The 25,882-nt window shown below is 42.2% G+C and overlaps 1 protein-coding gene across 1 annotated transcript in view; it reads right to left on the bottom strand.

Moving 5' to 3' along the window:
• Positions 1-22,876, bottom strand: part of LOC118399825 (zinc finger protein GLI1) — a 121,507-nt gene extending 98,631 nt beyond the window's left edge. The window contains exon 1 of the mRNA XM_052473184.1: positions 22,519-22,876. The gene's annotated coding sequence lies outside the window, so the exon portion shown is untranslated. The remainder of the gene's footprint in view (positions 1-22,518) is intronic.
• Positions 22,877-25,882: the final 3,006 nt, after the last annotated feature.

The raw sequence follows: 25,882 nt of genomic DNA on the forward strand, positions 1-25,882 counted from the left end.
CTGACTACCTGTTATGCGAGTGCAGGAAGGAGCCACGGTAAGGTGCTAGTTAGCATTAAACGTATCTTATAAAAAACAATCAATCTTAACATAATCACTAGTTAACTACACATGGTTGATGACATTACTAGTTTATCTAGCTTGTCCTGCGTTGCATATAATCGATGCGGAGCCTGTTAATTTATCATTGAATCCGCCTACTTCGCCAAATAATCGGTCAACCGATTATGATTTTTCAACGCCGATACCGATGCCGATTATTGGGGGGCCCAAAAAAATTGGAGGGCCAAAAAAAAGCCGATACCGATTAATCGTCTGATTTTATTTATTTTTTATTTGTAATAATGACAATTACAACAATACTGAATGAACAATTTTATTTTAACTTAATATAATACATCAATAAAATCAATTTAGCCTCAAATAAATAATGAAACATGTTCAATCTATCTAACAAATAATATCTAACAATTCCACAACAAAAACCTAATACACACACATCTAAGTAAAGGAATGGAATAAGAATGGATGATGGATGATTTGAGTTATAACAGTGATTGAGTTATATTATTAGCCTAAATTATGACTATGCAATCTACTCATCACATTAGGAATAGTCGCCTAACATTAGTCTGCAAATGTGATAGATAGATACAGTCCTTTATTTTGAAGGTTTGAAGGTTATTTTATGGAGATTTTTCTCTCTCTCCCCAAACTTGAAACTGCCGCCGCCTATGGATGTCGGCATTTGAAGTCGGCCTTGTTTGATTTGATTTGATTTGTATTGTGCATCTATTTCATGTTGCACTGTATGCGCCGCTCCACAAGTAAATGAGTACATTTACGATGAGGTTGAGTCGTGGTTGACATTGTATGTGCCATTGCACAGACATTCAAACCTAATCATGCGGTGATAATTAATGGCTGGGGTCATTTTTGTTCTTCTTTTGTTCTTCTCATTTCGTTTTTGCTGTTCTCCAATTATAATTTTATAGTACATAAACCCCCCCCCACACACACACTTTTCCATACCCTATAGGTTTAGCTGGACATCGAGTCCATGACCCTTTATTAACCCAAGGAGGAGTCCAGTACACTACTGCTGATATGCAGGTAATTTCCAAGGGCTTAAGTAAAATGACTGCCATAAAGATTTGCACATAGGAGAGAAATGAAATGAAATGCTTAACATCCTTATCATTTATCGCCCTCCAGGTCCCCTCGGAGAGTTCATCAATGAGCTTGATGTCTTGATAAGCTCCTTTCCTGAGGACGGCTCACCTCTCACAGTTCTGGGCGACTTTAACCTCCCCACGTCTACCTTTGACTCATTCCTCTCTGCCTCCTTCTTTCCACTCCTTTCCTCTTTTGACCTCACCCTCTCACCTTCCCCCCCTACTCACAAGGCAGGCAATACGCTCGACCTCATCTTTACTAGATGCTGTTCTTCCACTAACCTCATTGCAACTCCCCTCCAAGTCTCCGACCACTACCTTGTATCCTTTTCCCTCTCGCTCTCATCCAACACTTCCCACACTGCCACTACTCGGATGGTATTGCGCCGTCCCAACCTTCGCTCTCTCTCCCCCGCTACTCTCTCCTCTTCCATCCTATCATCTCTTCCCTCTGCTCAAACCTTCTCCAACCTATCTCCTGATTCTGCCTCCTCAACCCTCCTCTCTTCCCTTTCTGCATCCTTTGACTCTCTATGTCCCCTATCTTCCAGGCCGGCTCGGTCCCCCTCCCGCTCCGTGGCTCGACGACTCATTGCGAGCTCACAGAACAGGGCTCCGGGCAGCCGAGCGGAAATGGAGGAAAACTCGCCTCCCTGCGGACCTGGCATCCTTTCGCTCCCTCCTCTCTACATTTTCCTCCTCTGTCTCTGCTGCTAAAGCCACTTTCTACCACTCTAAATTCCAAGCATCTGCCTCTAACCCTAGGAAGCTCTTTGCCACCTTCTCCTCCCTCCTGAATCCTCCTCCCCCCCCCCTCCTCCCTCTCTGCAGATGACTTCGTCAACCATTTTGAAAAGAAGGTCGACGACATCCGATCCTCGTTTGCTAAGTCAAACGACACCGCTGGTTCTGCTCACACTGCCCTACCCTGTGCTCTGACCTCTTTCTCCCCTCTCTCTCCAGATGAAATCTCGCGTCTTGTGACGGCCGGCCGCCCAACAACCTGCCCGCTCGACCCTATCCCCTCCTCTCTTCTCCAGACCATTTCCGGAGACCTTCTCCCTTACCTCACCTCGCTCATCAACTCATCCCTGACCGCTGGCTACGTCCCTTCCGTCTTCAAGAGAGCGAGAGTTGCACCCCTTCTGAAAAAACCTACACTCGATCCCTCCGATGTCAACAACTACAGACCAGTATCCCTTCTTTCTTTTCTCTCCAAAACTCTTGAACGTGCCGTCCTTGGCCAGCTCTCCCGCTATCTCTCTCAGAATGACCTTCTTGATCCAAATCAGTCAGGTTTCAAGACTAGTCATTCAACTGAGACTGCTCTTCTCTGTATCACGGAGGCGCTCCGCACTGCTAAAGCTAACTCTCTCTCCTCTGCTCTCATCCTTCTAGACCTATCGGCTGCCTTCGATACTGTGAACCATCAGATCCTCCTCTCCACCCTCTCCGAGTTGGGCATCTCCGGCGCGGCCCACGCTTGATTGCGTCCTATCTGACAGGTCGCTCCTACCAGGTGGCGTGGCGAGAATCTGTCTCCTCACCACGCGCTCTCACCACTGGTGTCCCCAGGGCTCTGTTCTAGGCCCTCTCCTATTCTCGCTATACACCAAGTCACTTGGCTCTGTCATAACCTCACATGGTCTCTCCTATCATTGCTATGCAGACGACACACAATTAATCTTCTCCTTTCCCCTTCTGATGACCAGGTGGCGAATCGCATCTCTGCATGTCTGGCAGACATATCAGTGTGGATGACGGATCACCACCTCAAGCTGAACCTCGTCAAGACGGAGCTGCTCTTCCTCCCGGGAAGGACTGCCCGTTCCATGATCTCGCCATCACGGTTGACAACTCCATTGTGTCCTCCTCCCAGAGCGCTAAGAACCTTGGCGTGATCCTGGACAACACCCTGTCGTTCTCAACTAACATCAAGGCGGTGGCCCGTTCCTGTAGGTTCATGCTTTACAACATCCGCAGAGTACGACCCTGCCTCACACAGGAAGCGGCGCAGGTCCTAATCCAGGCACTTGTCATCTCCCGTCTGGATTACTGCAACTCGCTGTTGGCTGGGCTCCCTGCCTGTGCCATTAAACCCCTACAACTCATCCAGAACGCCGCAGCCCGTCTGGTGTTCAACCTTCCCAAGTTCTCTCACGTCACCCCGCTCCTCCGCTCTCTCCACTGGCTTCCAGTTGAAGCTCGCATCCGCTACTAGACCATGGTGCTTGCCTACGGAGCTGTGAGGGGAACGGCACCTCAGTACCTCCAGGCTCTGATCAGGCCCTACACCCAAACAATGGCACTGCGTTCATCCACCTCTGGCCTGCTCGCCTCCCTACCACTGAGGAAGTACAGTTCCCGCTCAGCCCAGTCAAAACTGTTCGCTGCTCTGGCTCCCCAATGGTGGAACACACTCCCTCACGACGCCAGGACAGCGGAGTCAATCACCACCTTCCGGAGACACCTGAAACCCCACCTCTTTAAGGAATACCTAGGATAGGATAAAGTAATCCTTCTCACCCCCCTTAAAAGATTTAGATGCACTATTGTAAAGTGGCTGTTCCACTGGATGTCATAAGGTGAATGCACCAATTTGTAAGTCGCTCTGGATAAGAGCGTCTGCTAAATGACTTAAATGTAAAAAATGTAAAAAATGAGCAAACATGACAGATATGGAAAAACTGCACCTCCATATTTGGAAGCGCTTAGGTCACCTGACATTTGGCAGGGATTTGACAACAAGAAATAGACTAAAAGTGCTCATGCGTAGAAGAAAAGTTCTCACGCGTAGAAAGCGATTTGTATTCATAGAAAAAAAGGTTTGTACCCATAGAAAGTGATTTCTATAAATTGATGGCAGCCTCTAGTTCGACGACGTTGATGCCTGCCTTTCAAGGCAGCAGACATTATAGCACGGTAACCATAATATGTTAACCCTACGTGCAACCATAGTATGTCCAACGTAAATAATCGAAACCATATCCCTCGATTACTCTATATTTGCAACACTATTGCGGTCTACACCCATTCATCACCCAAATAGTTGAATTAGCTGGCCAGTGTGATAGTACCACTAAATGTGAAGGATATGTCATACATTGTAAGTGGTTATAAACCATCCGCTGTCTCTTGTTGCACAGACGATGAGCATTAAGGAGACATAAATATTCCTGAGGCCTCTAACCCTTTCCCCAGGAGAGGCATGTAAAAGGTAGAGGGGAAGACTAGGATATGGGATCAGACTTTGTAACAGTATTGCTTCCATCCCTCTCCTCGCCCCAATCTGGGCTTGAACCAGGGACCCTCTGCACACATCAACAATAGTTACCTTCGAAGCATCGTTACCCATCACTGCGTCCAATGCAGAGCAAGGCTACTTCAAGGTCTCAGAGCGAGTGATGTCACCGATTGAAGCGCTATTAGCGCGCACCGCTAACTAGCTATCCATTTCACACCGGTTACACTCACCCCCTTTGACCTCCTCCTTTTCCACAGCAACCAGTGGTCCGGGTCAACAGCATCATTGGGATAAACTTTTCTTCTACGACTACAAAACGCTTTCTATGTGTGAGAACTATGTCTTCATGGCAGTCATTTTCCTTAAGGCCTTTGGAAATGACCTGCATATCTGCAGTTATAAATCAATTATAATGCAATATATCGATTTACAGATACAAATCAAAATGTGTTTGTGGATAGTGAATTTCATTTTTGGATAGCGATTTACATTTGTGGAAAGTGATTTACATTTGTGGAAAGTGATTCACATTTGTGGATTGATGATTTACATTTGTGAATACATTTGGCATGATATTGATCCCATATAAGAGCCTTTACAAACAAATGAAAATGACAGCAACACCAAGAGATGAATGATATACAACAATGATATACAGCAACAATGATATATTAATTTAATTACATGATGCTCTTTTAAAAAAAATGTGTGGTCTTTGTCAAAGCTTAACTTTCACCAAATCAAACCAAAGCAGGTAATTTTCTGTCACTAAATTAGGGTCTGGTGGAAAGGAAAGGGTCTCTTGCAGGTGGTGCCAAATAATTAGGGACCATAAATGATAATAAATGTGCCACATTGGAGCAACTGTCCAAGTGAACTAGACAAGTGGACTGAACCTGCTACTCGGGCTGTGGAAGCACTCAGCTCAGATCAAAACACTGGTAAACAGGACCCGGAGTCCCGGCCCGCAGTCCCACAGTTCCTGCCCGGCAAGTGCACTGTCATCCGCTATAGAGCACTTGCGGCCCCATGTGGGTCAGGGTTTGGGTCAATTCAGTTTTCCATTCAGTCAATTCAGGAAGTGCAGTAACTGTTCATGTTTGTAGTAACTGTTCATGTTTGCAGTAACTGTTCATGTTTGCAACCCCACAAGACCGAGTGGCTAGGTGCCAGAGCTTCCCTCATGTAGGGAAGGAAGCATCTGAGATTGTAAGATAGAATGTCAATATGGGTCTGTTACCTGGCGGGCCATACATGGGGGTCTCAGGTAGCCTCGCAGTGTTTGTTCAGGTGTGACGGGAATCAACATGCAAATCCCCAACACACACACACACACACACACACACACACACACACACACACACACACACACACACACACACACACACACACACACACACACACACACACACACACACACACACACACACACCTTTATCAACTATAAAGAACAATAGACTCAAGATACAACACAGATAAGAATCTTTCTACATCTCTCAGAGTGAACTCTTCTCTGAAAACGTCCCGAATCTACTATTCGACAAGCAACATTGGTACAAACTCCTACTCTGAGAAGATATTTGCATTGCACAGAAGACATGAAAAGAGATGGGAACCCAGAAGAACTTGGGAACTTGCCTATGAGAAGCAGAGCAGGGCCGAGCACAGTGGAGCATAGCAGAGGTCTTGTTTTGACCCTGTTGTATTAAAGCCAGGCAGGGTGAGCAGGGTGTAAACGCCCAGCAGGAGACTGGGATCTACACAACAGGCCAACACTAAGAGAGAGACCTGCATCGCAGGGCCACAACACAATCTCACAGCCTCCCACACACATACACACACTTTCCCTTTCACTGTCTCTCTCGCACCCTTCCACTCTCCCTTACACAGACACACACACACACACACACACACACACACACACACACACACACACACACACACACACACACACACACACACACACACACACACACACACACACACACACACACACACACACACACACACACACACACACAGTCACAGGCTACGCTCACACACACACACACACTGTTTGTTGTATATATATATAAGGGCTTGTACGTAAGCATTTCACGGTAAGGTCTACACATGTTGTGCATGTGACAAATAAAAATAAAGTTTGATTTGATTTGACTAACTGGGATAATTTCCTCCTCTCCTTTTCTCTCCCCCCACCAGTTTCATTTCCTTCCTTCCTTCCTTCCTTCCTTCCTTCCTTCCTTCCCTCTTTTACTTTCTCTCTTTCTCTCACACTCCCCCGCTCCTCCAGTGGCAGGTGCACTCCTGTCCCCTTGGAGAGGTAGAGGAAGGAGAGAAGGAGGGAAAGAGAGGGGGAGTCTCCAGGAGAGGAGAAGATGACAGGTTGGGAGGGAGGTTGTAACAACAGCTGCAGAGGGCAGGACAGTTACACTGTCTTTCCAAAATTAGCTTCAAGCAGAGCGCAGCCACAGGTCATCACACTAAGGGTCTGAGGAGACTAGAATGACAGGGTCAATTCCATTTCAATCGAGTACAGGGTTAACTGAATGACAACAGACACAGAATACAATATGGAATATAATTAAATAGTTTGTGGTAGACCTCGTCTCTGAGGAATGCTCCTCAGAGCCAGATGCTGATAACAGGTTGCCCTATGCTGGGCAGCTGGAATCGAACCCTAATATTGACTTGCACCCCCTTTTGCCCTCAGAACAGTCTCAATGGCATGGACTCTACAAGGTGTTGAAGGCATTCCACAGGGATGCTGGCCTATGTTGACTACAATGCTTCCCACAGTTGTGTCAAGTTGGCTGGATGTCCTTTGGGTGGTGGACCATTCTTGATAAACACGGGAAACTGTTGAGCGTGAAAAACCCAGCAGCGTAGAAGTTCTTGACACACTCAAACCAGTGCGCCTGGCACCTACTATAAAACCCCGTTCAAAGGCACTTAAATCTTCTGTCTTGCCCATTCACCCTCTGAATGGCACACATATTGTACAGTACACAATCCATGTCTCATTTGTCTAGAGGCTTAAACATCCTTATTCAACCTGTCTCCTCCCCTTCATCTACACTGATTGATGTGGATTTAACAAGTGACATCAATAAGGGATCATAGCTTTCATCTGGATTCACCTGGTCAGTCTATGTCATGGAAAGAGCAGGTGTTACTAATATTGTGTACACTCAGTGTAAATACTTTCTATGCTGATGAGTGAGATAGGAAGCAATGTGAATTATATGAGATTACTCATTTAAAAAATGGGCGAGCCATTCAGACCAGCCTTCCTGATTGAACTTCCTAAACTACATTTCACTTCAGGCAGTTCAGGAAGGAAACTGAAATTCCAATTTCCCTCCATTTCTTTTCAATGTTACCATACATTTTGTTTTCATTAAAAAAAAAAAAAAATCTTAAATAATTTTGTAAACAAAATAACAAAAGAACTAAAAAATAGTTAGGTTTGGAGACTTACTAAGAGATTTAGCACAAATTAGTCAAACAAAATAGCAAGTGATGACTGTAGACCTGGTAAAAGGTCTCGCTCCAGTAGTAACATGCACACAGTAGCGAGACAGTCGCTGTCTCTAGCCAGTCAGTGGTGTGAAACCTACTGCTCCTTCCTACCCCATCGCATCAGTCTCCAGCCAACCACAACATGCAGGTGATGAATCTTATACCCTGAGAGGAGACCTGCGGAGCTTGGTGTGTGGTCAAAAAGGACCCGGGCCCCAAAAGGCCAGACTCACTCTCTAATTTAGTCAAACTAGCTGCCGTGTCTCTTTTAATGCCCTGTATTTTTGTTAGTTACTGAAGAAGCATTTGTTGTTTACTGAAGACACATTTTGCTATTGAGGTTGTTGTGTGGCATTCATTGATGTGTTCTGCCAATGATTTGTCTTCAGGCTATTGCATCACGGTTGACTTGGGCCGTCACATTCCTATCGGCTGCAGTCCAATAACTTGACACTCTTTAAATTCCCGCACTTAAACAAGTTTTTTTTTCCCTTCAGTAAGGCACTACACCAGAACCAGTTACATTTAATAGACAGGCCTAAAAGGGATTTTTAATGTATTTTGAAAATGTGTAAATGCGTTTGATTAATAACATGGTCTGGAAGTGTTCTAAGTCCACTGTAAACATCCAAAATGTGTCATCTCTACAGTGAAAAACAACCATGTCAAAACAAGTTGACATTGAGGTTAAAGAAAGTGTGCTTTAACAATGTACCTGATTTCGCTAACCGTTACTTTGGACAGCCAACTATGATGACTTCATTGCTGTTTGAATCTGCTGGCTCAGTTGAATGAATGAATAATCTGAAGTTAAGACGTTGGTTTCACCACAACATACGCTGACAGACACACTATACCGAAACGAGTGCCATGAGAAGTGGCGAAAACTGGAGAGAGAGAGACATTTAAAAATGTTTCACTTAAATATTTGTTCAAGGCCTAAGTTCAACTACCATCTTTGTCAAAGCAGAGCAACCCCGGCACATATTTCACCCTCCTGCGCCAGCACGGCCAAGCCTGTCTGTCTGCATCTCTGTGAGGTAATTCAACATGAGGGTATTATGGTTATTGAAAGACTTGTAAACCATTAAGGGGTGGTTATTATTTACTGTCGTAGGCCTCTGGGGGATAGATTGACTGGGGTGGACTGGGCTACCGAGGGCTTGGCTTGCATCCCAAATGGCTTCCTAATCCCTATGTAGTGCACTACTTTGACCAGGGCCATTGGAGTTCTGGTCAAGTGTAGTGCACTGTAGAGAATAGGGTTCCATTTGGGAAACAGCCATGGTATACAGGTTGACCCCACTGTAAGTGTTTGAGAACAATTGAACTCTTGAGAGACCAAACCCGGGCCAGGCAGGGAGGCATCTGGTATTCATTGCAGAGTAGAGAGCAGACCCCCGAGACCCCTCTTCTCCTCCTCCATTGCGTCCATTGCATAATTGTGGCCATTAATTACTAGAAAAGGTTCTCCACTTCATGCTAGCCGATAACCAACAACACAGGGCTAGTAAAATGGTCTCCAGGGCCCATAGGTTGGTGTGCAGAGAGGGAACAGAGAACATGAAACATGGCCCTGCAATGTAAGAGAATGCAAAAACTGAGGTTACTCAGAAATCTATTCTACACAAGAACATCTATTTTAGCTGTAGTCAGGATATCGAATGGAAATGATTGTACCACACTGTTTTTCACCATTTCATTCCAATGACAGCATTAGACAGTAGAGCCATTTCACTCTAGACCGTCGTTTTGGACCGTCTTTTCTAAATCTTGAAAGGAAAACATCATTTCATAATTTGTTTGTTGCTGAGTGAGTTAACATTTCTCAGCTCATATAGAAATAGAGCAACCAATGTGGAGGTGGAGAGAGAGAGAGAGAGAGAGAAATAAAGAGAGCACATTGAGAGAGAAACCCTTACAAAAGACGAGTAAAAATCACATTTTAAGCTAGCTGGTTAACTAGCCCTCACAGCTAGCTATGCTATCCAATATACCTAGCACACCCAGCTTGGAAGATAGAAATGCTACATCCAGACATTGTGAGTATGTGCTTATAAGATACACGTACAGTTGAAGTCAGAAGTGTACATACACTTAGTTTGGAGTCATTCAAAGTCGTTTTTCAACCACTCCACAAATTTCCTGTTGACAAACTATAGTTTTGGCAAGGCGGTTTCGACATCTTTTTTGTGACACAAGTAATTTTCCAACAATTGTTTACAGACAGATAGGCGATAGCTAGCCTTTCATCCTAGCTAGCTATTTGTATCTTCTGTTATTGTTAGCCGTCCATTGGTTTTTGTTACATTTAATAGACAGGCCTAAAAGGGATTTTTAATGTATTTGAAAATGTGTAAATGCGTTTGATTAATAACATGGTCTGGAAGTGTTCTAAGTCCACTGTAAACATCCAAAATGTGTAATCTCTACAGTGAAAAACAACCATGTTACAACAAGTTGACATTGAGGTTAAAGAAAGTGTGCTTTAACAATTTAACTGATTTCGCTAACCGTTACTTTGGACAAGATCAAGACGTCAATATTTTATATATATAAAAATCGGGAATTACAGCACAATGTGATCAAATTCTGAAATTGCGATTAATCATGATTAATCAAAGCAATCGATTACATTTTTTTTAACATTTGACAGGCCGATTTTGAGTTGAGCAGGCGAGCCTGATCTTTCTCATGCTGTACAAAACAAACATTGGGATACTGGCATGAAACCCATGAGGCAGAATTATTCCTTATCTGATCCAAGGCCTGACTGGAGGATCTCTCTCTCTCTCTCTCTCTCTCTCTCTCTCTCTCTCTCTCTCTCTCTCTCTCTCTCTCTCTCTCTCTCTCTCTCTCTCTCTCTCTCTCTCTCTCTCTCTCTCTCTCTCTCTGCGTGTGTCATTTCACTTAGTATACCCTCTTCTCAGCGAGGTAGAAGTTTGGCAAATCATGTAGTTTCTACTTGCTTTAACTTTATGGAAAAAAACATAGTTATTATGTAAACACATGTTATTTGGAATGGAGAGCATATTTCAAGAGGACACACACCGTCAGTACGCAGGCACGTACGCACTCACGCACGCACACACACTCTTCCTCATTCCTTTTCTGCATGAGTTAACAAGAACACACTCCAGCCTTGAATAACATTAAAGGGACAATCTGTAGTTGCTACATACATTTTTGGATTTATAAATTAATGATATGTACCCATTGATTCTTGAAGAATATAACTTAGACATGCCTTATGGATTAGTTCAACTGTCGTACCCCACCAGAACCCAAAATATAAGCTTATTTTACGCCAATGTTTGTAAACAAAGTACACTACCGTTCAAAAGTTGGTGGTCACTTAGATATGTCCTCGTTTTTTTAAAGAAAAGCACATTTTTTGTCTATTAAAATAACATCAAATTGATCATAAATATAGTGTAGACATTGTTAATGTTGTAAATGACTATTGTAGTTGGAAACGGCTGATTTTTAATGGAATATCTACATAGTATGCGTACAGAGGCCCATTATCAGCAACAATCACTCCTGTGTTCCAATGGCACGTTGTGTTAGCTCATCCAAGTTTATCATTTTAAAAGGCTAATTGATCATTTCAAAACCCTTTTGCAATTATGTTAGCACATTAAAGAAACAATAAAACTGGCCTTCTTTAGACTAGTTCATTATCTGGAGCATCAGCATTTGTGGATTCGATTACAGACTCAAAATGGCCAGAAACAAATAACTTTATTCTGAAACCTGTCAGGCTATTCTTGTTCTGAGAAATAAAGTCTATTCCATGCAAGAAATTGCCAAGAAACTGAAGATCTAGTTCAACACTGTGTACTACTCCCTTCACAGAACAGCGCAAACCAGAATAGAAAGAGGAGTGGGAGGCCCCGGTGCTGTGCTAACATAATTGCAAACTGGTTTTCTAATGATCAATTAGCCTTTTAAAATGATAAACTTGGATTGGCTAACACAACGTGCCATTGGAACACAGGAGTGATGGTTGCTGATAATGGGCCTCTGTACGCCTATGTAGATAATCCATGAAAAAATCTGCGTTTCCAGCTACAAAAGACATTTACAACATTAACAACATCTACACTGTATTTCTGATCAAAAAAGTCAAACATTTTCGGGGGTAGGGGGGGTGCCGCTTTTTTTCTCCTTCATTTTGAGCCCCAAAGGTCTGTGCCTGTGGTCGGTGGTCATAACCTAAAGGAAATACTATTTCAGAGACAATACTAACATTAAGACTGAAGGGATGAGTAAAAAACAAGCCCCATGGAGGAGTAGAATGAAAGAAAGAGAGAGAGAGAGAGAGACAGAGAGACAGAGACAGAGAGAGACAGAGAGACAGAGAGACAGAGAGACAGAGAGAGAGAGAGAGAGAGAGAGAGAGAGAGAGAGAGAGAGACAGAGAGACAGACAGAGAGGGGGGGAGAAAGGAGAGGTGTGCTGCCAGTCAGACCAGGACGGTTGAGATGTAAAATGTGTTCCAGCAGGAAAGCTGAAGCTGAGTAGTCTGGAATCAGACGGCAACTTTCCCTTCCCCTGCTTTCCTACTCCAGCCTCTCCCCGCTGCTGCCTGCAGCCCACCCAAGAAGCAGCCTATGGGCATAAATTTTAAAGCTTGACTCACTGCGGATTTAAAACAATCTGCGTCTCTAGCTCCCCCCTCTCCCTTTCTCTCTGCTTTTCCTCTCTCTTTCTCTTTCTCCTACTCCCTTTCTCTAAAATGCACTCTCTTTCTCACTCCCTCTCCCTCTATCTCTCCTCTCTCTCCTTTCCCCCTCTAAAATGATCTCACTTTCACTCTATTTGGTTCCGTCATTATCAGAGAGAGAATCCCAGCGGTAATGAAACAGAACTCTTTCTCAGTTCTTGCCAACAATATTATTTTTCTAAGCTTAATTGGGTTTGTCTTGTGAGTTGCATTGAATGAACAGAAACAGTATTGGTATTGGTGTGTAGCTAGCTACGTGTGTGTGTTATCAGTGTGTCTGTAGCTAGCTGTGTGTGTGTTATCAGTGTGTCTGTAGCTAGCTACGTGTGTGTGTTATCAGTGTGTCTGTAGCTAGCTACGTGTGTGTGTGTTATCAGTGTGTCTGTAGCTAGCTACGTGTGTGTGTTATCAGTGTGTCTGTAGCTAGCTGTGTGTGTGTTATCAGTGTGTCTGTAGCTAGCTACGTGTGTGTGTTATCAGTGTGTCTGTAGCTAGCTGTGTGTGTGTGTTATCAGTGTGTCTGTAGCTAGCTGTGTGTGTTATCAGTGTGTCTGTAGCTAGCTATGTGTGTGTGTTATCAGTGTGTCTGTAGCTAGCTGTGTGTGTGTGTTATCAGTGTGTCTGTAGCTAGCTACGTGTGTGTGTTATCAGTGTGTCTGTAGCTAGCTACGTGTGTGTGTGTTATCAGTGTGTCTGTAGCTAGCTACGTGTGTGTGTGTTATCAGTGTGTCTGTAGCTAGCTACGTGTGTGTGTGTTATCAGTGTGTCTGTAGCTAGCTACGTGTATGTGTTATCAGTGTGTCTGTAGCTAGCTGTGTGTGTGTGTTATCAGTGTGTCTGTAGCTAGCTGTGTGTGTGTGTTATCAGTGTGTCTGTAGCTAGCTGTGTGTGTGTGTTATCAGTGTGTCTGTAGCTAGCTGTGTGTGTGTGTTATCAGTGTGTCTGTAGCTAGCTGTGTGTGTGTGTGTTATCAGTGTGTCTGTAGCTAGCTGTGTGTGTGTGTGTGTTATCAGTGTGTCTGTAGCTAGCTGTGTGTGTGTGTTATCAGTGTGTCTGTAGCTAGCTGTGTGTGTGTGTTATCAGTGTGTCTGTAGCTAGCTGTGTGTGTGTGTTATCAGTGTGTCTGTAGCTAGCTGTGTGTGTGTGTGTTATCAGTGTGTCTGTAGCTAGCTGTGTGTGTGTGTGTTATCAGTGTGTCTGTAGCTAGCTGTGTGTGTGTGTGTGTTATCAGTGTGTCTGTAGCTAGCTGTGTGTGTGTGTTATCAGTGTGTCTGTAGCTAGCTGTGTGTGTGTGTTATCAGTGTGTCTGTAGCTAGCTGTGTGTGTGTGTTATCAGTGTGTCTGTAGCTAGCTGTGTGTGTGTGTTATCAGTGTGTCTGTAGCTAGCTGTGTGTGTGTGTTATCAGTGTGTCTGTAGCTAGCTGTGTGTGTGTGTGTTATCAGTGTGTCTGTAGCTAGCTGTGTGTGTGTGTTATCAGTGTGTCTGTAGCTAGCTGTGTGTGTGTTATCAGTGTGTCTGTAGCTAGCTGTGTGTGTGTGTGTGAGAGACTTGTATTGTTCGGCTTTCGCCACATAACGTGTTAGATAAAGATTCAAATGTACGTTGGTCGACGCGTTAAGATCAAAAGGGGTAAATGCATATAGTCCCCCCCCCCTCCCCCTTAAAAACTACTAACAGTTGTCTGTCTCAATGTTTAATATTTTTTTCATAGAGGAAGTTAACTATTCCTTTATACATTCATTTACTAGTTTCATTTACCGGTTTGCATACAACATGAGTAAACAGAAACGTAATACAAAGCACAGATGTAGCTTGAAAGAGCAAACAACTTATTCAACTTCTTTCAGTCTATTTAATCCCCCCCAAAATAGTAAATCTATAACTAAACACAATCACCTGGACCTTGCTTGTTGTTAAACGTTTAATTCTGAAAATCATAAAATCATACAGATTTTGTATTTTTTGTAAATATTTGTAATCTTCAGAAGTTCCTTCGTTTGGAAGGTATGTCAGACAGATAGAGAGGTGTAAATCTCTTCCTGTCACATCAAAGCACTGTGTACAATTAACAGTTTTAGAACTCTATAGTCAGTTATAATTCTAATCACTCTAGAATTAGTTGTAGTCTGCTCTATAAAGTCAGTTCTAGTGTCAGTTCTAATTCTAATCACTCTAAAATTAGTTGTAGTCTGCTCTATAAAGTCAGTTCTAGAGTCAGTTCTAATTCTAATCACTCTAGAATCAGTTGTAGTCTGCTCTATAAAGTCAGTTCTAATTCTAATCACTCTAGAATCAGTTGTAGTCTGCTCTATAAAGTCAGTTCTAATTCTAATCACTCTACAATCAGTTGTAGTCTGTTCTATAAAGTCAGTTGCTCATTAGCCTAACTTCCTTTCATGGGCAACAATGCGCCAGGCCAGCTAGTTAACATTAGCATACTACATCTAGCTACACGTTTAACTTTTATCCTCTCAGGCCAGGAGTACAATGTATGAATTTATGGTTGGATCAGAATCACCTTTATAACTATTGGCCAGTACGGAGAATTAAGTAAAACCACAAGTCCAAATCCCTATCTCCATCCATGGCTAATTTAGGAAAGGGACAGTTTTAGCTAGCTAGCTAGCTAGCCACTGGAGGACAACAACACAACAAGACACAACAATTCAATTTTTTTTTCTGTCAATAATAGCATTTGGTCTGAAGCCAAATCCAAACTGGCTTCCCTTAACACTTTTTTTGGGGTGTACCAGGACCATTCACATCTGAGCTCACTCAATTTAGCTCAACACTGATTGGCTATTATTATTTTTTTAAATGGAGGCCAGATGTTCACTGGCTTCCCTTGCATTCAAATATTATTATTTATTTTTATTATTTAATCTTTATTTAACTAGGCAAGTCAGTTAAGAACAAAATCTTATTTACAGACTGGAAGACGCTGGGCCAATTTTGCGCCGCCCTATGTGACTCCAAATTACGGCCTGTTGTGATACAGCCTGGAATCAAACCAGGGTCTGTAGTGACACCTCTAGCACTGAGATGCAGTGCCTTAGACCGCTGCACCACTCAGGCAGCAACAATATCATAGTCTTTCTGTCCAGACAGCATCAGATAGACTGTGTACACATACAGAGACAGAAGGGCACTGTTTTGTTCTCTCGAATGCTTTCTCCGATGAGATACTTGCAAATTGAAGTAAATGTATAAAACACAGAGAGAAGAAAGATAAATTATTTTGTATGTTTTTGTCTTTTTTCTTAATAATTATTTTTCCCTTGGAGATGGTACGTATAGTTATTGTGGCATTTAGTTGTATGTTTGTGCCTCACCTTACTTCCAACATTGCTAACGATGGCCACTGGTTGTCTGAATAGACCATAACTCTATCTACAACTTGTTTGGCGTGACTGTGCTTGTGGCATTTAGTTGTCATGTGTGTGTGTGTGTCCTATCACTCTATCTACGTCTAGTAAAGTATCTAGTCGTGTGTGTGTCCTTTTACTTACAACTAGTGAAGTACAGTTTCTCGTCTTGGGTGTCACCTTTAAAAAAAAAATGTTTAACCAGGTAGGCCAGTTGAGAACAAGTTCTCATTTACAACTGCGACCTGGCCAAGATAAAGCAAAGCAATGCGACAAAAAAAAACAGAGTTACACATGTGTTAGATGACGATGTGCAAGTAGAGATACTGGTGTGCAAAAGAGCAACAAAAAAAAAATAACAATATGGGGATGAGGTAGTTGGGTGTGCTATTTACAGATGGGCTGTGTACAGGTACAGTAAGCTGCTCTGACAGCTGATGCTTAAAGTTAGTGAGGGAAATATAAGTCTCCAGTTTCACTGATTTACTTTACTTTCGACATAAATCTATCTATAACTACCTGGTAACTTATATAGGGGTGTGTGTGTCATTTACAACGTTATGACCATGTGTGCTGATTTGATCTGATTTAAGAGGTGTGCGATCATGAGACTTTGTACCCAACAACCTATTAAAACAACATATTTTGAACCCAACAAACATATTAAAGCTACTATTTTTACTACTAGTCACCGAAAGAGCGAAACAGAATATGAACGACAAGTAAATGGAGATGCATATGAAAGTGATACAAAGTCTGAGAAGAATCGAGAGAGAGAGAGGTAAAAAAAAAGGGTAGAGAGATAGGGAGAGAGAGGGCAACAGACAGAGATAGAGGTAGAGGACACACACACACACACACACACACACACACACACACACACACACACACACACACACACACACACACACACACACACACACACACACACACACACACACACACACACACACACACACACACACACACACACACACACACACACACACACACACAGAAGAGAAAGGACAGAGAATCTTCTTCCTGTAGTCAGTGGGACTGGTGAGGACAGAACAGGGCTGTCAGTTCAGGAATCAGGACCTGTGCCAGCCAAGTCACTCCCTGATCTGGATCATTATCTCTGAGCTGTGATAGTAGATTTGTTGTGGAGGGTTGGAGGCCCATTGACACACGCAATGTGCTAACCGCCGAGGCTATGAAGAGAGTGTGTGTGTGGGCGTGCGTGTGTGTGTGTGTGTGTGTGTGTGTGTGTGTGTGTGTGTGTGTGTGTGTGTGTGTGTGTGTGTGTGTGTGTGTGTGCGGAAGTCTGCGTTCCTTCCAGTTCCACTGGAAGTCGGCAATAATTGTTCCAGCAATAAAAATGTAATAGCTTATCACATAAACGCTGTGGAAATTAAGTGACTGTGTATGAACTTCTCGGCTTCTCTATTGACTTGAGTTTAGCAGTCTTATAGACCTTATAGATTAGTGATCTCTTTCTGGAGGATTCTCCGATCTGTTCAGTTTTTACAGAAAGCTGGAAGAGAAGAGGAAAGAGAAGAGGGGAGAACATCAACATTCAAAATTCAGAGTGTTCCAATCACTCGGATGACGGAACCCGAGCGCACGGTTGCCATTGCAACAAAAGGAAATAAAAAACACTGTCTCGTCGTCTCTTTTTTGTCTGCAGGGAGAACGACGCCGTGTGAGTCATCAACAGCATTTCATGAGAGAACACACAGATTGCATGTGCATGCACTTACACGTATGCACGCACACACACACACACACAGTTTAAAGATAAAGCGGTCACTCAGCAACTCCAAATAGAATGTCTTCATTGTATTTCGCGTCAATGTTTTCAATCAAGTGCGGTATAACCTGTACAAGATATGAAGGGATAAGGACTTATTGTTAACTTAAAAATATTCCAATTCAATCATCTAGATATGCTTGTTTAGCTCAAAAGTGAACACAATCGGTACAGATACGAAGCTCTGTCTTGCATGTGCCCTTCATATTAACATCAACTGAATGATGGAGAATGTTGACAATTTATGGCTTCAACCTGTTCAGCCAACCATTATTCAAAAGTCAAGACAATGCAAGTTGTGATCTGAAGAAAATAAATCCAGAGGTGTAGTTATCTCCTCCTCTCTACCTCCTCTCTCTTTCATCACACACAGATAGAACATGTTTCATTCAGCTTGTGCCCTGGCTGGCTATCAAACCCCAATTCTCTAGACTACCATTTACTCCTCTATAGACATCCATTTCATCCACTGACTGCCATTTCATTTCATAATGTTTCACTCTGCTTTAGTCCTATTCTATCTGACCCCGGGACAATCCACTGACTGATCCTGATCAGTACCAGTCTGTAAACCCTGATCAGTTCCTAGGACCTCATTGTGATGGGCTATGCTAACAACAGGGAAATTAGCAAGGATCACCGTGGTGTACGACTCCCATGGGTGTGTGTGTGTGTGTGTGTGTGTGTCCATCACCTGGTTTCCATTACCACCCGCTTTATTTTTAATATCAACCACATGGGACATTAGCAGCCTCTCTCTTTCTCTCCATCTATCTTTCCCTTTGTCTCTCCCAGCCCGCCACCTTCATTCAAAGGCCTGTTGGATGTCGATTAAGGCAGAACCCTGCATCTCTCTGATTCAGAGGGTTAAATGCGGAAGACATTTCAGTTGAAGACATTCAGTTGTACAACTGACTAGGTATCCCCCTTTCCCCTTTCCACATGTTACTGTAAGCAGCAGTACTCTCTCTCTCTTTTAATTCAATTGTCCCCTCTCTCTCTCTCTCTCTCCCTCCTTCCTTCTCTCTCTCCCTCCTTCTTTCTCCGCCTATCTCTATCTCTCTGCCTCTCTCTCAACCCGAACTACTACACCACACATTCCGTTGACACATGCTACTACACTCACACACACACACATGTGCATGCCAAACATATGCACACAAACACACACACACACACACACACACACACACACACACACACACACACACACACACACACACACACACACACACACAGAGGACACCCTGCGGGCTCTGAACATACACCTCTCACTGACACACACACTTTGAGCTTCCTCTGCTCTTAACTACTTGGAAATCATTAAGGTTGATTGTGTTACAACTGATATAAAAATAGATGCTTAGAGAGACACAATCATTAGGATTGATGAAAGGTTTTGTGTTCTCAACTGACTTGCCTGGTGAAAATGAACATTAAATAAATACCATCTTTGGGGATGAGAATATGCAAATGAAATGTCTTTAATCGAAAGTTCATTTAATTTAATTTCTCAAACCATGTTCCAGATATTTCCCATGACTATGACGTTTCTCATTCCATTCTGTGTGATCCACAGCTAATGCCATTCAACCTTTCAAAATGTCTAATGCCTTTGCCCTCTTGTGTCAACCATCTACTTAGTAAAGCAAGTGCTCCTCCGCCACTTCTATTCTCTTTCTCTCCCCCACTCCTCCCCTCCTTCTGAGGCAGAGTAAGGACACTAGCTTTTTCATCAAGGTTTTATGGGGAAGAAGTTTATAACTAAGTTAGTACGCAGTAGGCATTCAAGGAATGTGACCAATGACTTGGTTATTACATTAGAGCAAAATAAAAAAAACTACAACAACTTTCTATTGATCGACAGGAGGCATTCAAGGAGATGGAGAAAGGGAGGGAGCGAGAGAAAGAGGTGGGAAAGAGAGGAACGGACTGAGAAACAGCACTGCCACCGGGCACGCTTTAATGCCAAAACACCACGGCGAGAGAGAAATGAACAGGAAAAAACACCCTTTCTTCCTTTTGTCTAATCCTCACAGAAAATGAGACACAATTATGAAGGGAGAAAGGGAGAGTTGCAGGGGGATGAAGAAAGAAAGAGAGGGGTCTCGGAGCATCGAGAATCATGTGCTAGCACGTGTGTGCGACTCCCCTGGTGCATCCACGGCCCAGTCCCTGGCTCTCTGCACCACACAGCGCTAGGCTAGCTGCAGCCGCTCTGCTCTGAGAGGGCCTATGGCAGTGCTGCAGCCGCTCTAAAGGTCCATGGGCCTGGGAAAGACAGCTGCTATTAAAGCCGGATTGTTTCAGGTTCACAGGGTGTGAAAGGGCCTGATTGAGGGCCTCTGATCCCAGTGAGGGTGGTCTCTCTCTCTCTCTCTCTCTTTTGGAGAGGTGGGAGGGGGGATGTGACCAATGCTGCGAGTCACGTGACGTGTACCACGCTTAGCGGACTAAAATGGAATCTGCTGGACAAAAACACACCACTTGTTGCTGCTTGCCTGGTCTGCCATGGTCTTGTCTGGCCTGAGGTCCAGTGTGTGCTAAGTGCCAGCTTACAAAAATCTGGTTCCTTCTACATCTTTACCTGGACTTTCGATTTTGTATTCACTTTGATTTGTTTGTGGTCTTCTCTTGTAAGAAAGGCTCTTCCAGACTAACACAATCCCCGGAGTGTGTCTAACTCTGCTGAAAGCTCGCCTCGTTGAAAACTCCAACCATAATTCAAGACCACTTCCCTTTGTTTCCAAAAACATTCACCCGTTAGTCACAATATGTATGTATATGATAAATAGGTTTCTAAAAACATTATAGTCTATGTTTACGATCAAACCGTTTTCTTTAATGATGAATAATAATACAGTAATGAAAATATTGCCTCTCAATTACATCATCTAAATAAGAATGTGCTTCTTAGCTGAGCCACCTGGTTAAATAAATAGATCAACTCTGAGGTAAAATGAGAAAACAGACGTTTCAGCTAGCTGGTGATAAAACAGAGTACAAGTCATCTTACTGCTCCGATAGGTAGCCACCATATAGGAGGAAGGGAGATACTTCCTGTATACTTTATTTGTTTAGGCCCTGTCCTAGCGGGGAGCCTTTTGGCCATAACACAGGCCCATCACACTCTGACAAAGACTAGGGGGAGGAGGAAGATCATTTGCAGAGGTTTTCACACCAACCAGACCACAGACCAGTCGTGGGACAAGTGCAACTCTCTCCTCTCCTATTTTCTCCCCTCCTTTCGCTCTCTCATCCTCTCTGCTCTTCTCCTCGGTCCTCTCCTCCTCTCTTTTCCTCTCCTTGCTGCTCTAAATCTCAATCCCTTTCCATTTCATCAGTAATTATGTCCCATGTTGTCCCATAAGGCCAGGAGATTTTTCTTGTCAGGTCGCAAGGTTAGGTTTTCCCTGACTGTGTGACCAGACCAGATAAACATTCAGGCATTATTTGTTGATGTTGAGCGATATTGTGGTTGGGGAGTGTGTTGATTGCCATACAACAGTCTTCTGGCTCTCCTCCTTGTCAATAAAGGATACAAAGGTGTTTGCCTGTTGAGGTCAGTCTAGTATTGACAAACCCTCTATATTAGTTTAAAGTTGTCTAAGGGTCATAAACTGAACATATTAGCAGATCAATGCCTAAAAACTCTTTTAAGAGTAATTACTGAGATTAACAAGCTTCATGTGTGATTTCATATTATGGTTTTGGCCATTTCTCAAGAAAGAAAGAAAGACAGTTTAAAAAACATGATCACCAAAGGATTTGGATCTTATGTCATAGGCCTACATATCTGGTCAATAATTATGTTGTTTTGCTGTGGCTGTGGGTGTCCTGACAGATGACATTTGAAAAATATATTGGCACCTCAAGTATTTCAGGTTACGAGAAACAGCTGTTATCATGCGCCCCTACAACCCCTCTGTGGAATTCTGGGACACACATGGCGAGGAGCTGTGCAGGCCGATGGCTTTTGAGTCTGTGTGGCTGTGTCACAGGCCGAATAGACTACCAAAACCTCTACTAGCATATGTTGAGGTAGTGGTGGGACATGTGAGAGACGTGTAATTGCAAAATTCTCTAGTTATTTTTTTTAGGCACGATAAGTAAAATCTCTTCATGCAAAGACAAATGGCAAAACATGCATTGACTCTTGAAAGGCTATTCTTAACCATCAACACTTTGAAAGAATTACAAGCCAAGAAAAGAAGTGAGAGATGAGTTGGGAACGTCCAATGCTCAGTTAGAAATGAGAGGCATTCTTCACTAGTTAAAATAAGGTAGGCTATTGAAATGTACTATTCATTGAAGATATTTCAGATGTGCTCCACTGGCAGCAATATCCTGTATTCAATCAAATTAAATAACTAAAGACAATGAATTTGCAGAATTTTGGCTAACATTGATTAATTCTGTTTATTCAATGTAAACACCACGCGCACCACCATCACCTATTAGATTGAATGTATCCCAATTAGACCATCCTCACCTGAGGTGACAGCAATCTGACAATAGCCATAAATATATAGTCAACATGACATTACATGACTGGGAAATCAAAATAAGACTAGCATAGAAACAAACAACAAAGACACCTTCAGCACCCCTTTTCCTTACAAAACCACTCATATCGACGAATTTTGGTAACGTAGAATTGGGAGACCGAATAGATTAAGCATGGCAATACCTTCTATGAAAAGTTGAAGACGTCTGCATCAGTTTGTTGACTTGATCCCAAGACTTTGGAAGTTTTGGAAGTTTGGGGGTGAGATCTCTTGCGTCCCGCTGAGGGTTCAAGAATTCCCAATAAAGCTCCCTCTCTCTCTCTCTGCGTTCTGGCAGACATACAGATGGAGCTACAGGAATGATCCTTTAGTTCTTTCTTCTATTCCTCCCGTGTTCAATTTACGTCTTTGTCCAATTTTTAGGAGCTTCTTTTCATCGTTTTCTTTATAGGTAATTCTTGAAATCAGTGTGCAGGACAGCATTGAACAAACCCCATATTCGGTAACCAAACTCCCGCAAACCCGAAGTTGGTTGCACAGTCAATGGTGGAATGCGAGACCTCTCTTCTCCTCCCCACTCCCTCCCTCCCTCCTTTCTCAAAGTATGTGGACCACCCCGAAACAGGAAGTTCACTTTTTGTTTTTCTTGTAAAAAAGAAAGACCATGCTGGCTGCTTGGAGTGCAATAATAGTTTCTTCCACTAGCTAAAGACCATGCAATGCAAGCGAACAGAATAAACCATATGTTTAAAAACAGATAATAGTACAATTACGTATGCTTTTTTACATATTCATTTGTTTTACTGACAATTACAATCATAATTCACTATCATATTTACCATATGATACCTATCTGTAACCGTTTATTAAATTGTTTGGTCATATGGTGGTTTTAAAATGATGCGGGTCTCATTTGACGCTTAGGTATAAAACGTATTTATTTCTTGGGCAGCAGCGTGTGTGGGCACTGGGGATGCTGATTCCTGCATGTTACGCTTTACTGGAATCCAAGGTACACCGCAAAACCTGGAATGGAGTCAGACCATCACGTTTGAGGAGGGGATGCATACAGTGGGTTAGGAACGCAATACATTTGAAGATTGAAGGCGCATTGCAATAATATTGATCGAGAAGCAGGTTTCCATCCGACCTTATTGTGCGAGTTAAATATGTCGGATAAAAAAAAATTCACCCCAGGCCTGTTGGAAAAAGCAAACTTGTCAGTAAACTTTCAAAATGTGGTCAAAATAAAATGCTATAGAAAAGGTGGTATCTTTTTGTGTCGGTAAAATGAATTATGCGAGAAATAGCGAAGGAAATGCCTTTATGCGCACTTTACGCGATTATATGTTTCCCCACTTGGGAACGAATGCATTTTATTAGGCTACAGATTAAACCAATTATGATCAATTTCACAATGTGCTGTGAAAGAGCACGCGGTGATTGGTGCTCCTTTCCAATACATATTGAGGGTCTTCATTTGGAAAAAGTATGATCGATGCTTGGCTGCCTTTTGACAGATAAAAAAAAGGTCGGTATTTTGTCCATAATAATCTCATCGTGTAGGCTATTCTCCCACACTGTATTTGCCAGCTGTTCGGTAGAGCACATGTGTCAAGACCAGAGTGGGCACATTTGGAATATAACACACGTTGTGTTGTTATTGACAAAACCCTCAGTGGAGTTGAAAATACGAGGAAACCCATTTAATTGGTATTCTTTATTCGGAATTTAACGGCAAAGTTATTTTTATGTGAACTATGTCATCACACACAGCCTTGTATCTGCAACAGGTCAATTTGATGTAAACATCTCTGTTGGGATTTTTTTAAATATTTGCATGAAAATCTGTTGCCAAAATAGATCGAAAAATAGTCATAGTAAACTTGTACAAACAGAACAATTAGAGATGCAACGTTCATAATTGATGTACAGCATGTTAATATAATTTTGTTACTAGAGTAGGCTATTGTATTTTGGTAACACTTAACATCAAGTTATTTTACCTGAGTAAAATTGTAATTACTCTAGTAAACAACATTGTAACATATCACATATTAAGATCAACTTATAATATAAAGTGTTACCAAAAGTGTTTACATGAAAAGCTAACATATATAGCTTGCATCTATTGTAACCTAAAATATTAGCAGTATATTTATTGTTCATTAATGATATACATAATAATGAACGTATATCAATAATTCATTCATGTATATCATGAATTAATGAATGTATATATATATATACATATAAATATATATATATATATATATATATATACTCATTATATATATGCATTCATGAATATGTATATATAATTATATCTTAGTATAATTATTGTTTGTTCATGCTTACTCACCCTCAGGTGAAAGATGAGAGGTGAGCCAAGCCAGTTGGTGAGCTGACTAAGGAATGAAGAGTCAATTGACAACATATGGCCAGTGTTTAAATCAGATTGTGAATGAATGTCATGGCTTTGGTCCCAACATAGGATAGGAGCTTACAGACTCAACAGATGCAGCAACCATATGCTTCACCTGACTCTGCAATTTGGCAGGAGATCCCACACAGTCAGTGCAGAGACGTTTCATTCAAGTCAGGTGAACTTATGCTTTTCAATAGGAGCACATTAGTGGGCCTTAGTAACATGTCCTAAAGGTCTACTACTGGTCTAGTTTTCCTGAGCTAGCTGGGATGGTTACCATATGTCTATGTGTGTTATAAGTTGTTTTTTTAACATCTGTATGCAATAGATTAATATAGTTAGTTATGGTAGATGTACATTTATTTACTTAATATATGGTAAACATAATATTGACCTGGCCTCCACAATCACCCGACTTCAACCCAACTGAGATGGTTTGGGATGAGTTGGACCGCAGAGTGAAGAAAAAGCAGCCAACAAGTGCACAGCATATGTGGGAACTCCTTCAAGACTGTTGGAAAAGCATTCCTTATGAAGCTGGTTGAGAGAATGCCAAGAGTGTGCAAAGCTGTCATATAGGCAAAAGGTAGCTACTTTGAAGAATCTAAAGTAATATATATTTTGATTTGTTTAACACTTTTGTGGTTACTACGTGATGTCTTCACTACTATTCTACAATGTAGAAAATAGTAAAAATAAAAAATAAAATTATACTTGAATGAGTAGATATATCAACTTTTGATTAGTACTGTATATAAACACATGTATATACAGTATTAATGCAGTATTTTATGTCTATGGCACTTCCAAAATGCACTTAATAAAACACACAGTCTTTAACTGCCATGTTCTGAATGTCAGACTCTTCCCACACATTTTTTTCTCTGCCTCAGAAGCAGGGTAGCCTAGTGGTTAGAATGTTGGACTAGTAACTGGAAGGTTGCAAGTTCAAATCCCTGAGCTGACAAGGTACAAATCTGTTGTTCTGTCCCTGACCAGGCAGTTAACCCACTGTTCTTAGGCTGTCATTGAAAATAAGAATTTGTTCTTAACTGACTTGCCTAGTTAAATAAAGGTAAAATAAAAAATATGCATTCATTAAATTGTGTGTGGTTATC

This window comes from Oncorhynchus keta, chromosome 21 (genome assembly GCF_023373465.1).
Source record: "Oncorhynchus keta strain PuntledgeMale-10-30-2019 chromosome 21, Oket_V2, whole genome shotgun sequence".
Classification (NCBI taxonomy): domain Eukaryota; kingdom Metazoa; phylum Chordata; class Actinopteri; order Salmoniformes; family Salmonidae; genus Oncorhynchus; species Oncorhynchus keta.